General features: G+C 41.1%; 1 protein-coding gene across 7 annotated transcripts in view; it reads left to right on the forward strand.

The window, feature by feature from the left end:
* Positions 1 to 18,115, forward strand: part of FYN (FYN proto-oncogene, Src family tyrosine kinase) — a 131,656-nt gene that overhangs the window by 26,090 nt on the left and 87,451 nt on the right. The window contains exon 1 of one of the 7 annotated variants that reach the window (XM_031611154.2): positions 6,241 to 7,332. The exons of the other annotated variants lie outside the window; for them this stretch is intronic. The gene's annotated coding sequence lies outside the window, so the exon portion shown is untranslated. Of the gene's footprint in view, positions 1 to 6,240; positions 7,333 to 18,115 lie in introns of those variants that run through there. 7 annotated transcript variants of the gene reach the window in all.

Here is an 18,115-nt window from a genome sequence, read left to right on the forward strand (position 1 = left end):
AGTAAAACCAAGTGCACAATTTCAGCAGGCGTTCATCTGTGACATTACTGGCCTTTTGTATCTGCTGGTTCACACTAGAACATTTGACAACAAGGCAAAGAGTTCAACTTTTAGTCTTCTTTCCAGCCAGCATCAGCTTCTAGCTTCTCTCTTCCTGTGAATTTATTCAGACCAAGCTTGTGTCATTTTGATAGAAATGAAACTGTTTTCTATCAAACTCAAGTATTTGCTGAAGATAGCTGCTTCCACTACATATGTTGCTGGCAGCTGTAAGAAAGTTGGAATCATCTTGGCTACTGAAGCAATTCAGTAATTTATTGTGTGCGTTTCGGTAGCACTAATAGGAGCTAGATTTGGCCAAATTAAATTTAAAATCCTGTTTACTTCTTCACCAGTCAATGGTAGCTTTGAAATGTGTTTTGGAAGCTTGATGAGATCTCATTGCACAAGCCAGGAGGATTTGTCTTAATTGAATCTGACCTTTAGTAGTTCGTTATTTGGAGCTGTGTTTCCATTCTTCTCTTTAATGCCTGGCAGTGCAATCTTTATCTTCTGCAACCCAAGCTGTGCCCTGTAAACTGCTCGCATGCAAAACGCCACAGCTTCAGAGACATTTCCTTTGCCAAAATGACCACTAGATTGGCCCGTTTGTGTGCATTTATCAGTTTTTCAAGTATGAAAGCAGTTGTTACGTATGCCAGTTTCTTAGTAGGTGGATTTGTTTCTTTTTCGGGGAGAACTGCACTGGAAATTGTCTTTGCTGATAATTAATATTTTAATTCAGCAATATGTTTATTAATGCTGCCATTTGGTTTTCTATTTTATTCTAGAATTATTTTGAGTGTTTAATGAAAACCATCATGATTTTTTTCATTTGAGTATTTTATTTTTAGTTTAGTTTTTTTTTTTTGCATGAGTCTGAACCTTTTTTTTCATCCTTAAAAAACTTCTAAATGCTTGGTTTGAGAATGTGAGTTCTAATGAGGCTGTATCATTGTATTATTGAATTAGATGGCAAGATAAAGAACAATCCAAAGTTTTCTGTTGAGCAAGCATGCACGAAGCTTTTGACTATTCCTTTCTTTCTGTGTATCCAGGGGAGTACAGTTTCATCCTCTTGGTCGCTTCCAACTGGGAAATTAACTTCTAAGATATTTGCCATTGGTAAATAGCTGCAAGAAAACAAAATTGCCTGCAATTTCTTTTAGAGGTGATTTAGCATGAACTTTAGTTTAGTAATAACTGCACTAAATGAGTGCTGTGACTGCTATCCACTTAATATTTTATTTCTCGTAATGGCAAACAAGTCAGCACGGGATAAGTTGGGAATCTATGCTTGCAGCTGGTAGATTTTTGAGTAGCAACTGTTCTGAGTTTGTGTATTCTGCCTTTATGTTAGGTTACCTAACAAGTAACCTAACATGCTCCTTCCCTTCTGCACCTGCCATACAGGGTGAAAATGTGCTTGAGAGTTGATGCCATCATGTATGCATGTTCTAGCAGAAGCTCAAAAGCTACAAGACATGTAGCTGTTAGCATCTTGGACCCAGAAGTAAAACTTCTGGCCCAAGTTTCATGAAATTTCAGCTGCATAGATCGTATTTCCATTAGCAAAGATGTCTGTTGAAGATGTTCCTTGCAGCCATGTTAGTGCAGTGTAAGAGAGAAGGTTGGTTTGAAAGAGGCCTTGTTCCTCTCATGCTAAATGATTTAACTTGAGTACAGTCTAAAGTTATCTTTATATGCATGTTAAACTCGATTCTAAACGTCCATGACAACTGAAACTCCTGGATAAACTTACATCTGTTATCATTTACAACATATGGATTCAGGATCATTGAATTCCCTTGAGTTGTCTTTATTGGTATCTGTGGCCGTGCTGGATCTGTAACTTTGAGTCCACTTGAAATAGCACAAAAGGAACTAGATACATGACTTTGTTTAGTTTTCCCTGTTTCAGAATAGCTGAAATCAAAACCTGATTTATTTATTTTTTTAATTGCCTTTCTGAATATAAAGAGGTAGCACAAATTTCATTTCTTGGTGACGTACCAAGCTGATGTATATTTTGGTGAAATCATAGAGGAACCTCAGCTTTGTTGTGGCAAGGAAGCCAAAACTTTCACACTACTGGAACAACAGGAAGAAGGACAAAAATAAGAACTAAACTTTATATATATTTTTTTTTATTATTACTTTTTTTTTCCCCTGCAGGAGTATCCTGATGCCCTGTTAAATGATTGTTAATGACAAGTATTATTTTCTAAAGCATTCAAAATTGCTTTGTAGATTAGTAATTTGGTAATACGTGTAAAAATGTCAATATAGCCATGGTGGGAAAAGACAACCTGCACGCTGCTTCTGTGTGAGACAGAGGGACACTGTGCAGGAACTGGAAGCAGAGCTGCACCATTAGTTGACTGTTTTGTACCCAGAACCAGCAGCACCCCCATCACACATGCAACCTCCTTCCCGGATCTGGGGGCTGCAAGTCCTGCTGTGACACTGCAAGTGTTGATGCAGGGAGGGTGACAAACCACCAGCCTTAACTATAAGCTGAATCTTGATTCTTTGCCATCCTGTTTTAACTGTAGCAACGGAAATGTAGAGATTGATCATGAGCTAACTGAAGTTAATGGGAAGGCCTCTATTTGACATCAGTAGAACTTGACATCAATAGTGCAATTTCTTTGGAGAAAAGGCTCCTCTGTGGTAGTCTTTAAGCAAGTGTTTCTGTAAAAGCAGAGAACCTCTGACTGTAATCAATTTCAGTCCCTTTTAATGTGCTGGTTCCCAGTTATCATGAATAGTGAACAGCTCTTTGTGCTTGCTGGGTACATGGCTGCATGTGCAGTGATATCACGGCTGCTGAGGAACAGATTTTGATGAAGCTGTTGGGTGTGTACTGTGAGCTCAGCTACAGATGGGAAGTGCCTTTCCTGTGGAATTTAGATTAAAATTGCCATATGTAAAATACCTTCTGCAGTTTGAAAATCTAGATCAGGTTTTAATTGATAAAACAGATATTAAAATTTTAAGTGTATAGTCTTTTCTGATGATGTCTTTCTTCCCCGAGATCAGTGGTGTCTGTTTATATTTCATGTCATGAAATTTTTATAGGAAAAAAATGAAGCAGTGTTTTGATTATGAGGTGGAAGCCCAGAGTTGAAATATTACTGGCTATTGTTTCCTGTAAGTTCTCTGTCTGTGTATGGGTGTGTAGTGCATTTTTTTCAATTGCGGATGTATCTCCTGGTTATCTCATTAATCATACTTGAAGTTAATAAGCTTTTAAAACATACCTATAACATCACACTGCTTTGTGTTTAATTAAATGTGTGTCTAATCCTACAGTTGTTAATTTGGCAAAGTCCCACTGGAACTTATTGCTACCTGATCAAATACAGGAGAGCTGGATAGAACCTAATAGGTCTTCAGAAAGTGAGTGCATGTCTAAGAGAAATCTTTTTTCTTATTAATGGTATTCTAGTACCATCTAAGCTCTTGGTTACTTAGTGGTTAAATTGTTTCTTCCCATTTTGACAGCAAATTGCTGTATCTGTTTTTCTTTGGATCATTTCCTGTCCACAAAAGACTCTATCATAATTCTCAGCCTTTCTAGTAAACACTCAATAGATAGGAAGTTATAGCTTCCTAATAGACCACATTCATGCAGAAATCTGTAAACATCCTTTTTACATCCCTTTTTTTCAAGATTTACTCATTAGTTATTCCTGCTACACTGCTTTGTGTGAAAGATTGGCTAGTCAGTGGTTGTAAAATATGAACCTTTTGACTGTCAGTGTGCCAGATGAAAACAATACTGAGAACACATTACCAGTTTGAATATTAGGACATTGCATGTAGCCTTAAACGCACACCCAATATGGATTTTTTTTTTTTTTTTAAGTGTCCAAGCAAACATAGATGTTTGTTTCAGTTTTGCATAGACAGAAAACCTGCTCTGGTTTTGTGTCTATAAAAAAACTGTAAAAATTCATTATTATCACTTTTAAAGAGGTTCAGACTAGCAGTGGAATAAGTTGATGAGCACAGATTAAATGTCTTTACTGCATAACCAGAAACACAATAGATTTTGTGCTGAGTTGGTAGTACTGCCTATGAGGTGATCAGAGTATTTTCCTTATTTACTGTTTGTTCTTTGCACAGTGAAGAATGTCTTAACCAATTAGGTCTCCGATTCATGAAGCTTCATGCATGAGATTCCTATCACAGTGGGAATCTTGCTCTGCTCCATGTCACAGTCAGCAGGAGTTTAGGTCCAGCAGTGTATATCTGGCTTGTGGACCACATGTGAGCCTTATGTGGCTACTGAATGTGGCCTGCAGTGTCCTGGTCCAGAGGAACACCACAACACAACACAACGGGGTGGCTTGCTCTTCCCTTCAGCCACAGCTTCTCTTCCATCCTGTGCCTTTACACATTCCAGTTAGGGATACAGGAAATAAATTTCTGTCAAGAGCATCTGTTCAGTTCAGTGTATCTCTTCATTGTTTATGGATCAAGATGAACAGAAATTACTTCAGTCCAGCTGAACTTTTTCTGTACCTTTCAGCATAATTTCTCATCCTTATTTGGTTTAAAAGTTTAGATTGATTTCCAAGGAATTCACTTGCGTGCATGTGTGTGTGTGTACATAATACATTAGTGATTTCATCATCTGCTTTCTCATCATTACTGACTTCATTATAATGGCTCCTTGGAGAGATGGACAAACAATTCAGCCCTAAGTTGTTTGAATTAAGACTTTAAGGCCTGAGAACCAGAAGGGTCTCAGTTTCTAATTCCAGATAGCTCACAATTGACAGTAGTGTTTTTAATTCCTTTTCTGTCTAGTTTGGCAAAGCGATGGTGAAGCTATTTTCACTAAGAAACCTCCAAGTCTTGTCAGTTTTGTGGGTGAAGGAGGCCTATTTCCTTCTCCCTGTGACTTCTGTACTTAAGAGCCTATAAATTAGTGGCAACCTCAGAGGCAGCTGATGTAACTTACCTGGAGCCCACCATCATTCTCCAGACAGTCACGTCCCCTGCTTTCAGCTCAGAGTTCAACTTGAGTGTTGCATTTGCATTTCTGCTTTCAGAGGCTGGTCAAAGAGTAGAGGAACATACCACACTCATCCTGACTGAATCAAGACTGCAAATTCAATGTGTCTGCTGAGGTTTTCTTGTAATGAAATATTTTGAGGAGCACTACTTCCCTTAATCTACTGAATTCATCTAAATGCTTTTCTTTTTTTGTTTTCTAATTTTTAATTTCTGCATGGTGCCTAAGGAAACTGGCAAGGGTGTCATCTCAGGCTATGCTTTATTATGCTGCAATACAAACCAGCGTAGAGAACTTCTTTAGCCTGCGTGCCATAAAAATTAGCTTTCTTTGGAAAGCTCCCAAATCTCAGACCCGTCTGCCCTTTTTTTCTGCTCATCCTCTTCATCTCTCATCCTCTGTTTCCTCTTTATGCTTGTACCCAGTACAAAATATCCGTATTTCTGCATGTCTGCTCTATATTATTAGATGTTTGGGGAAATACCAAATATCCCTTTCCCAAAACTTTTGGACAACTGACAGAAGGAAGGAAGTGGTCTGATTTGCATTACTGACACGGACTCTAAATACCTCAGATTGCCAAATTAAGAAAGTCTTAGCAGTGTACTATTTCAGTAAAACAATACTTTAGAGAGTTCGTCTTTTCAAACAGATGAACTGTACAGAATTACAACTGTCTACTTCTTTTTGATGGATCTAAAGTTAATGATGAGTTAGGAGCTTGGTCTTCTGGAAGTGAATTCTGACTGTTCTTTTCCTAAGTTTAGTGCAGTGCAGGGGTCACGGCTTTTGTATTTATCAACATTTTGCATTCTCTCATGTTTTGTGCTTTCTACGGTCCAAGAGAAGCACAGCTGGTTGATTGTAATTTTGTTTTGTTTTCAGATATTGTTCCATTTTTTTTCTGTATGAATTAAAAGGCGAAGGGGATTCTGCAAGTCTCCCATTTTCTAGCCTCATTCTGAGCTATATAAAATGAAGCAAATCTAAAGCTAGCTGGTCTTTCCATTATTCTTTTCTCTGGTATAAGCAATCTTTTACGTCTTGACTCATTCTTTCCTTAAAGCAATGGATCATGAATGTCTCTTTCTATTTACCTGAATAGTATTAATAAAAACTGTACAAAGATTCGAAGTGATCAGTACCCAATCAGAATAACTAAGGAAATCAAACCTGTCTTAGAAGATGATTCTTTGTGTGTTTTCCATAATTAAGATAAATGCCTCTGTAGACTATATTAGGTAAGTTGATTTATAATGTAGCCAAGTTCTGATGAGTATGAAGTATTGGGATACTAATCAGTCACGTTAGTAAAAACTGGACACGGATCTGTTACCGTAAGCAAAGTCTTGTCCCTATCGGAAACAGTACTGTATCATCACGTGGTTTAGTAGAAATGGTGATGAATGTGGTTTTGCCTGTGCCTATATTAACAGTTAAGTCAGCCTCAGTGTGTTCACTCCTGTGAAGCCTGGCTTATTTGCTGTGGATATTCTGAGTTGCAGGATGATAATACGCAGTCCTGCTTACAGATGCCACTTCCTGTACCGTAGTGTTCATTGCAGCTGTCCTGTGATCAGTGGAAGACTGGCCCCCAAGATGTCAGTCTGTCACTGTTACCACATGCAGAACTCTCCTTCCCACGCAATATAGAGCTGCCTCTCCGCTACCCTTTGGCATAACTGTAGCATTATTTCAAGTGTAAGCATGTGACTTGCTGATTGCAGATGACTTATTTCCTGTAGAAAAGCTGAATTGTGTTGCAATGTATACCAAAGAAACAGTGAACAGGAGTTTAAAAGAAACCATCTATATTTGCTTTACTGGAGAAAAGGAGAAGCACTTCAGAGGCAGAGGTCATCTGTGTAGTTGCTGTCCTGTGCCCCAGCTCCACTACTGGCTTGAGCAAGTGATAGTAACTGCATGCACTGGTGGGCTTGAAGGGGCAAGAGTGAAGAGGAAGCACTGGCATATAAAACATCTGATCTGATGGAACACAGCATCTAAATGAATTGTGTGTCTCTGTCTTGTGGTGTGACCGCAGAGCAAGAGAAGTGATGGAGCTGCAACAGCAAACTTGGAAGATCTTCTAAATGGAAAAAAAGGTTTAATTTCTGAACAGGAAGAAGAGACGGTTTTGGGCAGAAGTGTGTCTGAAGACAAATCTGCATATAGGTGTCAATGCTGCCTGCCAACTTTATAACTGTAAAAGGAAACTGGTGGATAAAAGGCAAAGATTATCTGTTCCTGTGAAACGGTTTTTACTGGTAAGTGCAGAGCAAGTCCTCCTGTGCAGGGAGCTTATAATTAATGGTGCAGTAATGTAGCTATCTTGACAATCCTTGAGAAAGAAGGAATAACAGTACTTCATGTCTTCAGTTTTCCTACTGTGTAGTGGTGCCTTTTGTGGTGCTGCTCAGCTGTGGAGGAAGGAGATATTTTGCCTGGGCTGCAAGGATTGCTGTTCTGTGTTTGAGATGCACTTCGCTCACAGCAAGGAAACCTAGGCACTGGGAGGGAAACATTCAGTTGTGAGCAAATTAGATTCATGCTCTTACTGTACAAACATGTCTCTCACAAGAAGGGCTTTTAAGATTTCATTCTTCTCCAGCTACCCTTACCTGTGCTGAGCTTCTAAGAAAATAAGGAATCTGTTTTCATTATTATCATCTCTTTTAGTGGGGGCACCCAAAGGTGGTGCTTTCACCAAATGAATGGATGGAAGAGTTTGTTCTCTCTCTTTCTTCTCTCTACATCTGAAAAGAAGGAAACTTTTTTTCTTTCTAAATTAGAGGTAACTGATAACTGTTCATTTGACTCCAGCACAATGTTCAGGCCATCCTCTCCAAAACAAGTGGGGTTATTTAGTGTGCTGCCATTTCCAATTGGTTGCAGAAAGCCTATTCAAGTACTGCCTGAATTTGTTTTGGATGCTCACCTGAGTATGGTAAGGGAGACAGAATGCTCTTTTGGGGTGAGTGGAGGAACTAGAGTAACCACAGAATAAAATGACATATGCACCCACTGACCTTGCTGTTACCAAGTACTCTTCCTCTTCCAAACACCCACAGCTAATCACAACTACTGTTTTGCGAGCTGAGAGTTGCATGGTCACTCGTGTCAGTTATGTTACAAAAATGAAAGCTGCTTTATGTGCATGCATAAATCTCATCGCTGCTTACAGTTGTGTTTAGCTGTCTGTATGGGTATTTCTAATGCAGGTTACATTCAGAAGTGTGTATTCTGGATCTTTAAAATCTTTTTTTTTTTTAATTCACTTGTGCATACCAAAGGCACCATTTTCTTTTTAAATAAGAATAACGTCATTATTTTATAACATTCTCTTTCATGAAATAATATGAAGTTGAAAGAACTGTGAAGTTGAAATCAAGTGATTATTCAAAATGTTGGCTTCTCTCTTGATGTTTTAGGGCTAAAGCTGAAGAGGTGTTTAAGAATTTCAATTTACATTGAATAGGATTTAAGAGCCAGTTTCATAAATACATTTTTTTGGATTTCAATAGTTACCATCTTTATCTTTGTCACTTGTCACAGCTGAGGAAGCTCCATACTATCTTTTAGTGTGAGAGCACGTAGATCAGAGTAGAAGAGCACAAATACTAATGAAGCCATGAAATTGTTGGGTTGCTGCTTACTACCAAGAGGCTGTGGTCTCCTTAGTTGTTGCTCAGAACCCTGGGTGATGGAAGAGGAGGTAAGACCAGAATCTGTGCCCTCAGCCACACTGGCTGCCTCTCAAGGACAAGAGCCATTGCCAACACTGGTCACTAGCCCTGCAAAAGGGGACATTCATCCCTGCTGCTTTCCTGCAGGTTCCTCTAGTTCAGAGAGATGTGCCAAGTGGCGGCATGCAGTAGATGATACTGTATGTACATCTTCGAGTGACAGCCAAACGCTTCTCATCGCCTGTCAAAACACTGGTGACTCAGAGACTACACAGGCTCTGCTGGGAATACCCCTCCCTTCTCATCTGAGTGTAGTCTGGGTATTTCTCACCAGGTGACGTTCTGCTTGGTGATCAGTCAGGGCATGTGCATGGAGAGAAGGAGGACAGTCTGTGAAAATTGCAGGACATCTCCCAGAGGAAAGACTGACCAGAACCTGCATGTGTTTCTGACCTGGCTTTCACATGTGCTGTCAGCTGTACCTCCATGCCCTAGTAAGCACTCGGGCAGGATTACGCAGAGCTGGGCTGAGCCCTCATGGAACAGTGACTGCAGACAGTGTTGTGGGTGGAACCATGTGAAGGAGGAGCGTTGGTGGGGAGTTTTGGGTGGCCATATCTCCCACCTACGCCTTGTTCACTGTCCTTGAAGTTCCCCTCCAGTAACTGGGTAGCATCACCTGACACTGACTTCAACTGAAATTACATTTTCTTCACCTTTTATTAAGAACTTCTTCCTGCCTGCTGGTAGTTTTTCTTTTAACCCCATATCCACTATCAGCCTGCCCTCCTGCGTGTTTACTCTTCAGTTCCTCTCCCATTCCTTAAGTTTTACAACTAATGCTTCCCCTGAGATGCTGAAAGAGCAAACATCAGCCATTCTTTGAGCACCAGGAGGTATTCATGGGCAGAGACACTCTCCAACCAGGCACAGATCTGCTGTTGTGCTGGAGGCCTGCAGAGCTGGGGAGCAGCACCCCTGCCATAGGAGCAATTGGGGAGGTCTGGAGCAGCATCCCAGTTTGCTTTTCTACTGTATGCCACAGTTTGCTTTTGTTCAGGGTTTTCATCTCATTTTCTTTCTGAAGTTTGCTTTGTCTTGGGATTAAGACCGTGATAGTAGAGTTAAGATGAAAAGGGTCACAGTTCATATCTGATGTTTTCAGATAAAAAGGTTACATGGCTTGTCTCTTCTGCCTTTGAAGGTCTGCTATGCATTTTCACCAAGATGTTGTATTTTAGTTTGGAAGAGAACAGTTGTAATTTTCTAAATGTGGATCCTGCAGTTGACTCTGTTTGTCCTCTGAATGGAACCTCGTGCATGTTACTGGCAGGATGAAGCAGCTGGCTGTGCTTTTTGTTTTTCCCCTGTCTGTAGGAGCTTGTGCCTATAGAAATGAGTGGGAATTTTCCCACTGATGTTGGTAGGAAGAGCGATCTGACAAATGCATAACTCTGCAAAGCATCCATGCTCAAGATCTCTATGGGTCCTTCATGGCGTTGGTCTTTTTGAAGTAGAGCTTCTGGTTTTCCCTAGTGAAGATTCTGCTCTGTAAAATTCTTGGCAAAGAGAACCACGATTTCTGGGTGCAGGATGACAATAAAAAGTGCAGTTCTACTCAGTGGCAGAAACTTTGAAATTGCTGGCATGGAGAGATTGAGTTTGAAACTCTGAAAGACAGCGGGTGTAAAAACCTGTGAGAGGGGAAAACCACACATAGCTGACAACTGTATGCATCATGTGAATACTTCACAGTGTGAAACTGTCTTAGTAGAAGCAAAAAACATCAGTAGCACTGAAGATTGGCTGGAAGAGGGTGTAGCACTGAGAGGTTTAATGCATGCGACTGAACTTTCTCAATTCATCCGAGTCTTGTAGCTTTTTAATGCAGTGTGGAAGATCAGTATCCAGGCTGCTTCTTTTTTTTTTTCCTTGTTTTTTTTTTTTAAGTATAAAATCTATATATTTTTTCTGCTAGTATTCATTTAATGTCAGTTTACTTTGTGACTATGGAAGTGTTTAATAAAAATTCTCCATCTGCTCAAGGAAAAAATAGAACTTGTTAAAGTTCATCTGCAAAGACAATTTATTGTGGCTTACTGAACGTAAAGGACCAGGAGATAAATTCAGTCATTTAGAGGCTGAGGAGGTTCAGTATTTCAGTTTGCCCAGAAACATCCCCCTTTTAATTCCAAAGCTTCTCAAAAAGTTTGCTCTCTGTATTTTGTATTTACAAGTGAGTACAGAAGACCTGATAGGACTGCCTGTGCAAGATGTGTCAGCTGGAGCACTGCTGCATTCACCCTCAGCGCCAAGCAACTCCAATTACTCTTTGGTCAGACAAACTTTTTATTCATTGAGGTGCAGTTGTTTGCCAGAGCTATTTGTGATCACGTGGCAGTAGAGGCACAATTAATACATTGTAAAAATAAATTATTTTTTTAATGGCATATGCTGTGGAGATGTAATGGAGCCCTGCTGGCTTTCCTCTGAAGAGCAGTGTGGGGCCAGGGGGAGGATCTGCCAGCTCACAGCAGAGCTCTAGGAACTCTCCAGCCAGCAGCAATGGAAAAGCGTGCATCAGAGTCCCTTTGGGAACTGGGGTTTGGTTTCAGCACGGTGCACTAATGCTGTCAAACTGCCTGTCTCAAACTGCTAAGGCTGATGAACTGCTAGTAATTATCACTTAGAAAGCCATCGGTTGCCAAAGCCATCAACTCACACCTTACATGTGTTGGCTGGACTAGTTTGAAGTCACTTCATTTAAAAAAAAAAAACAAAACAAAATAAATTACTGAGTACACATTCTGATTCAAGAATACTGTTGAGTTTTGACAAGTAACAGTTGGTGCTAGTGGTAATTATTTTTGTTGTTCAGAGTAAGCTTGGGGGCTGCTTCCTTGGAGTGTGTCAGTGGTGCTCTTTACTTTGTGTATAAGAGAGCTACTAGCACCTCAGATATTTGCAGCAGGCCAAAATAAAGAACTGAAGCTAGCAAGATCTCATTTTCCTTTCCTGTAAACTGGACAGAGAGAGAATTTAAAATAGCCATTGTTAGAAAGAAACAAAATCTTATTTTGCAGTTAATTTCCAGTCTCTGTAAAGAAATAAATTTGAAGAGGAAAGGCTAAGCAGGGAAGAAGCTGTCTGCACAACAACACTGCTCACAGTCCTGTCAAGCAACCTGTATGTAAAACCATGACTTGGGGCAGAGCAAATGTCATTGATTTCCTTCTGAGCGGATCTGAGTAGCAGCTCTTACTGAGAGCTGAGATACAATATGAACGCAAACAGATCACACAGCCACTGCCACAGATGGAGAAAAGGCCATGCAGGAGGCTGGACAGTGCTTTTTCGTACAGAAATTTGTGACTTTATCAGTCATCAGTGAGTAAGCTGGTGGAAAAAATCTCCGAGTCCCAACCTTTTGAGTCTGAAGGACTCTGAGTTGGAACTGTTAGACAGTCCAAGAAAATATTTTTGAGCATTCCTTGCTTCTCCTTCAAGCGTATGACTTAAGACAGATCTTTGGGGTTGTACAGCCAACCTCTGAAACTCCTACTCCATCGTTCCATGTTGCTCACCTACTGCTGCTTTCAAATTAAAAACAAAATGTTTTGTCTTTGAGTGATTGATCTTAAACTCTGGTCTCTCTGGGATTCAGCAGTCAGTGCAGCAGAACAAATGGGTGAAGTGTGGAGCCAAGGTAGTTGGGAAGACCTAAGGAGTGGGAACAGCTTAGGACTGTTTCCATCAGCATTCCCAGTTTGTATTGGATCCATGCCTTTACAAAAAGTAATGTCATATATGGCTTAATCTAAGTCTTTGTGGAATACAGAAGGAGGAATTACTCTTTTCAAATATAATTTGAAGACCTGTGAACCAAGATGCTTGCTTATGGCCTAGAGAACACCAAATGTTATATCATGAAAATAAATGGAAAACATACTGCTTTTCATTATTTCTATCTATGTGAGCACTTCACTGTGTCTAATTCTGTTAATCTAAAATTACAAACAAAATTACTCTGATATAATCTAATTTTCATTATAGACACCAAATGCTGTTACGCTGGGCAACAAATTAGCTTAAGATAATTCTGTCTTTAGAAAATATAGTTGTAATCAACGGATTTATAGTTTAATAAAGTCTTGTGATACATCTTTGCTCTATAGCTTATAGAGCTTTATTTTCAGTTCAGCATTCCCATTAGTCTAATTTAGGTTTATTGGTACAATCACTAGATTTAAGATAGGCCCTTTTATTTCTCACCAACAAGAAGTGTCAATGTGAGATACTGGAACGAAGCAGGAACCAATTACAAGAGGCTTTATTGCAAAACTGCTGATGGATGATATCTAAGGGCAAGGGTGAGTCGTAAGATCCTGTGTTTTGCCTAGAATTTGAAAGGGGCAGGGGACAGTGAGAATATGTATTCTCCCACCTGGAAAATGTGAAGTTATTTTACTATGAAAAAAGACTTCTGCCAAAAAAAAAAAAAAAAAAATCTTTTATGTAGACCAAAAATCTTATTTTCTCCCTATCCCTCTATCAGATCCAATCTGAAATCTCTAAATACTGTGGCACATTTTGTGGTTTTTGGTTTGTGTGTTTGTTTGTTTTTGACAAATAGCTCCAATATTAAGGTATAAAAGCTAACTCTTGTTTCACCAAAGACCAGCAGCAGGGCTCCCATACGGATGGATGTGGAGAATTAATTGCATCTTCTTGTTTTGTTTTGTTTTTTTACAAATATATTTAAGCAAAGAAAAAGAGGGAAAGCTAGTTAGTGGTCTTTCTTATGTGATTTGTCTGTTTGCATGTGTGTGTTTTAGTTTCTCATGCATTCATTTACCTACTTTCTTTAAAGAGTAAACCTGTTGTATTTTGATTTTTTATTTTTTTAGAACAGTTTGTTGTTATATTAAGGAAAGTCACATACTTGCAGTTTACACAGCTTCTTTCTTGTCTGAGTAAAATGGTAGAAATAATTTATTAAGCTCAGATAGGAAAAATAAGCAGGAAGCTTAGGACAAACAAAATATGAAAAGCAGTTAGCATTCTTTCTTTCTGTGTAATTTTTCTGCCTATAAAAAGTTTCATTGTGGAGGGCATCCATAGTTAAAGCTTTTATTTTCATTTTATGTTAAAGGCAGGGGCAAGCACATCTTTAACTGTTGCCCATTATCCTGCATAGGAAAAAATGCCTGAAAACATAAACTGAACTTCATGAAAATTGTTTTCATGAAAACAATTTATTTCTGCACAGCATTTCACTATTGCCTCCTTTAGAAAAGTTTGTTGTGGGTTTTTTTGTTGTTGTTTCCGACTGGTGAATGGCTAAGTGTAACAAAAAATGCCCCAGTTCTGGGGTTCAGAGCAACAACGTGTGCCAGCTGTTGGTGCCAGGACTTCTCGGGAAAGGTAGAAATGAAGTCTCCACATCAAGGTGTTGATTTTGGAAGGGAGATGATGTATGTCCATGCCCATGCAGGTTTTCACTAGAGGAAATACTGGTGTTTCAACAAAGGCACGCATGGTAAGTGGGCTGTGGATTTGGGTCATTTGCAGCATGTAGGCAAGACTTGGTGTGACAACTTTGCAGACTGTTCAACATCCTAAGCAGTGTGTGCACATGGGTGTGGCTTTCAAGTTGGCTGATTGTGTGTGATACACAGTGCATATACTTCTATTTCAGAATATGCAGTACATGAGGAAATGGGAACGTGCCCTGCTTTAGAATCGTCTAATGGCAGTTTGTAGTGGTCTGTCCCCAGCTCAAAAGACTGCAATCTTCCTTAGGATGGCATGTTTTAATATTGAATAAAACCCAAAATTAAATTTGTGGGGCTTAGGAGAGGAGCAATCCACCTCAGTCCCACTGACATACCTTGGTATGTCCACAGCACAGTTCTGAAGGATGGAGCTGCCATACAGGCAGCTCTTTCACTGAGGCTGCTTTAGCACAGCAGGCCAGGGAAGAATGGTGCGATTCTGTGTGTGGGCCCCAGCCATGAAGGAAGGCTTCTGCTGACAGCACAGGGAGACCTTATCTCTGGTATAATTGGGGTAACGGGTATGGCAGGCAGCAGCTTCCCCTTCCCCTGCCCCCCTGTCTCCCATGCTTTTGGATTAAAGAGAGGGTTTCTCCGCTGAGAATGCTGCATTTTATAGGGACAGGAACCAAGAGACAGTTCATTTCTATGGAGAGTTGCTATAAATAGCTTGCTCTGTTAACATACATTCTTTCACTAAATGAATCCTACAAGCAGGGTTTTGTTCCAAGCCCACAAAATACTTTGTATGTCCTTGTTGCTTTGCACGTGCTCGATGGGACATCAGCACTTCCCCTCGACAAGAGAGGTGGGCCTGTCCCTTGTGTGGTGATGGAGTCAGCCTCATGGATAGGCCTCTGGTGACTCTTCTTTTGTCCGTTGCTGATAGCAGAGGGACCTTTGGACATGTCTGCTGTGAAGGCAAGTAGGGCAGAACTTACTGCAGTCCGTGCTCACTGGTTTGAGACTGCACTGCCATGCTTTGTGCTGCCCTACTCTCTCCTGATTCCACAGTTGTGGTTGGATGCTGCCAATACTGCAGCCCTGGAGAGCTGCACAGCAGTTTTGGGAAGCTTATAATTGCTCTGCTGTGAATCCCAGAGTGAGGCAGAGCCTGTCCATGAGAAAAATGCTTTCTGGTGCTGCTAGAGCAACATGAATGCTGCTGAGGTAAGCAGTCCTTGCTGTATGGCATGTCTATAGTACTGAAGAAATGCAGCTTTTTATTTTCTTCCTCTTGTGTATGTGTGATGCTGAAAATCCTCTCCTTTAGAGAAGGCTTTTGACTTCCACTTAAACCTGATTTGTGCACTGGGCTGTTGGATGCCCTTCCCCACTGTGCATGAGGTAGCTGTTGAAATTCTAACTGAGCTGTGAGGTGTCTGTCTGGAAAAGGGAAGGGCCTGGGAGCTCAGCTGGTTGATAGAACATCTGTGCTTATGAGGAAACATGCTCTTTCTTACTTTCTGTTCTTTATAAATGCATCTGTGGAAACTGTATCATCTTCACTCCCCATGTGTGCTTCCCTTTCTTGATGCCCTATTGTGTGTGTGGTGCTTAGAGACCCTTGCTGTGACCCCATGTCCATGTGGTGGGTTAAAAGTGAGGTGAGCTGTGGCTGAGCATGTGAGAACAGGGGAAGGAAAGGTGACACAGTAAACCGGTTGTTATCGGCAGTGAGCGCTGTGGGGCATGGGGAGCAGGGTCTGGGTGTGACAGGTAGTATGGGCTGCCAGCTGCAATGCCAGTGGCATTGGGTCTGTGGGAGTCTCAAATTTTGTTGACACTTTGCCATTAGATGTAAGCGTACATGTGTGGGAAGTGAACTTGACATTTTTGGCACGTATTCTTTCGTTTTAAAATGTGGTTATTGATTTAGTGGCTCCCATAGCTGTTGCTGGTAATGTTTACTGCTGAAATCTACACAACTGACCCTTGCAGCTGCTCACAGATTGTGCAAATGGTTTTTGGAGGGGAAATTAATGAGCTTGCTTTCATACTGAATTAAAAATAAATAAATAAAAGTCTTGCCTCTCTCTGTCTCTCAGGCGCATATTCCCTCTTGCTTCCCATGGGCTTGTTATGGATATATGCTCCCAGGGACCGTACAGCCAGCTGATACCATTCGTACATTTTCCAGAATTCATAACCCAGTGCCTTTGCGGCTGTGGCTGTGCACGTGCTGCTCTGAATGCCCCTTCTCAGATGTCCCCTGCTCCTGGTGGCCCCGTGCCACAGCCAGAGGCTGGGCACTGCCTGAATGGGCCTTGTGTTTCATGGGGCGGTTTCTGGGGCAAAATCAAACATGACATTTCCAAAATGTAAGAGTCCAAGCTAGCTTGAGCATGAAAAAGCGAAGCCTGTGAATGCTTTGTGTCTTGTTTCTTGCTTTATTCTCAGTGATTTACAGCCTCTCATAGTGGAGGAGGGGAAAGCTGAATGTGCTTTTATAACCCCAATTACACCTGCGGAACTGTTCCAGGAGTGTGGTCCCTGCTTTTTGGATAGTGGCCCAGAGGAGAGCTGCCAGGCCCATTCCTCAGTTTGCTCCCTGCTGCTCATCTCCAGGGTGCCTGCAGGCACAGCAGGAGCTGACGGTGACCCAGATGTGCTGTTTCCAAAACGCCGCCTGTTTCCAGCGCTCGGCGCGCTGGCAGATTTGACACATGGTTAAGCATGCATCGGTCATCGGGTAAAAGGCATGTCCCTGGTACTACGTGGGCTGCTGTGTTCATGGGGTGACTGCTGCCATGGGTAATAGCCGCCTGACTGGCCAGCGAGACCTGCCTGCACCAGGTTTGTTGTGCTGCATGATGCTGGAGCTGGCACAGCCCAACCCCGCTGAGAGAGTAAGCACTGTCATAGAGGCTTTGAAATGTATTGCAAATAGCAGTGTTTTGCTTTGACAGCCATTTCTTTATCACAACAATATTTTTTTTCTTTTTCTTGACTGCTTAAACTTCCCATGGGGTTAACAGGCAAGCATTTTGCTCCTGTGTGCTTTGCTACCTGCAATAATACAAAAAAAGGAACAGTGGGAGAGGCTTTTTTCCACTAATGTGTTTGGCAGGGGATGAAGGGCAGAGTTCTTCCCCTTCTCATGTACTTCTTACCAGAATTACGTTTCAGGTTCCTTCATCTGTAGACAGAGCTATTATGATTATATATGTATGTAAATATATATTTATATACACAAATAATCATTATATCTAAAGTCCTCGTAGAATCATGGATATATAGATACCTGTATTTGATTCTCATGACTGGAACAGAAAGCTAGTCCTCTCTCCCCTTGTCCAGGCAATAGACTCAGACTTTATTCATGCATGTGGATCCCAAGCCATGCAGCCTCATTCAGCATGGCAAAACAGATACCCATTGACACAGCTCCACCTGCAGATCTCCCCATTATCTCTTGTCTGTTGCCATGGGCAACACCAGGGTCCCTCAGTAAGGCCAAAATCTGTGTGTGTCCACCTCAGAGTTCCCCTCATCTTCAGTCAGATCTCAGGATGTTCTTCGTGTGTGATGTCTTTTCACACACACTCTCTGCTCTCCAGGCCATGCTGCTGAATTTCACATCCAAATCCTGCTTTGATGTCTTGATTTACTGCAACATCGTTTTCTCTGTCCCGTACAAATTACAATTCCATCTGTCCAGAATGTCTTTGCAAAGGAAACTTGTCCAGCTCCCTCATTTCTTAAGAGTGTTGCCTCCCCTGTGTGTCCCTCTGCTGACCCCTTTATTTGCACAAGCTGCCTATCTTCAGCACCAAAGCTTTCCCCTCCATCATCCTTCTCCTCCAGCC

The sequence above is a fragment of the Phasianus colchicus genome, chromosome 2 (assembly GCF_987193195.1).
Source record: "Phasianus colchicus chromosome 2, bPhaCol1.hap1.1, whole genome shotgun sequence".
Taxonomy (NCBI): domain Eukaryota; kingdom Metazoa; phylum Chordata; class Aves; order Galliformes; family Phasianidae; genus Phasianus; species Phasianus colchicus.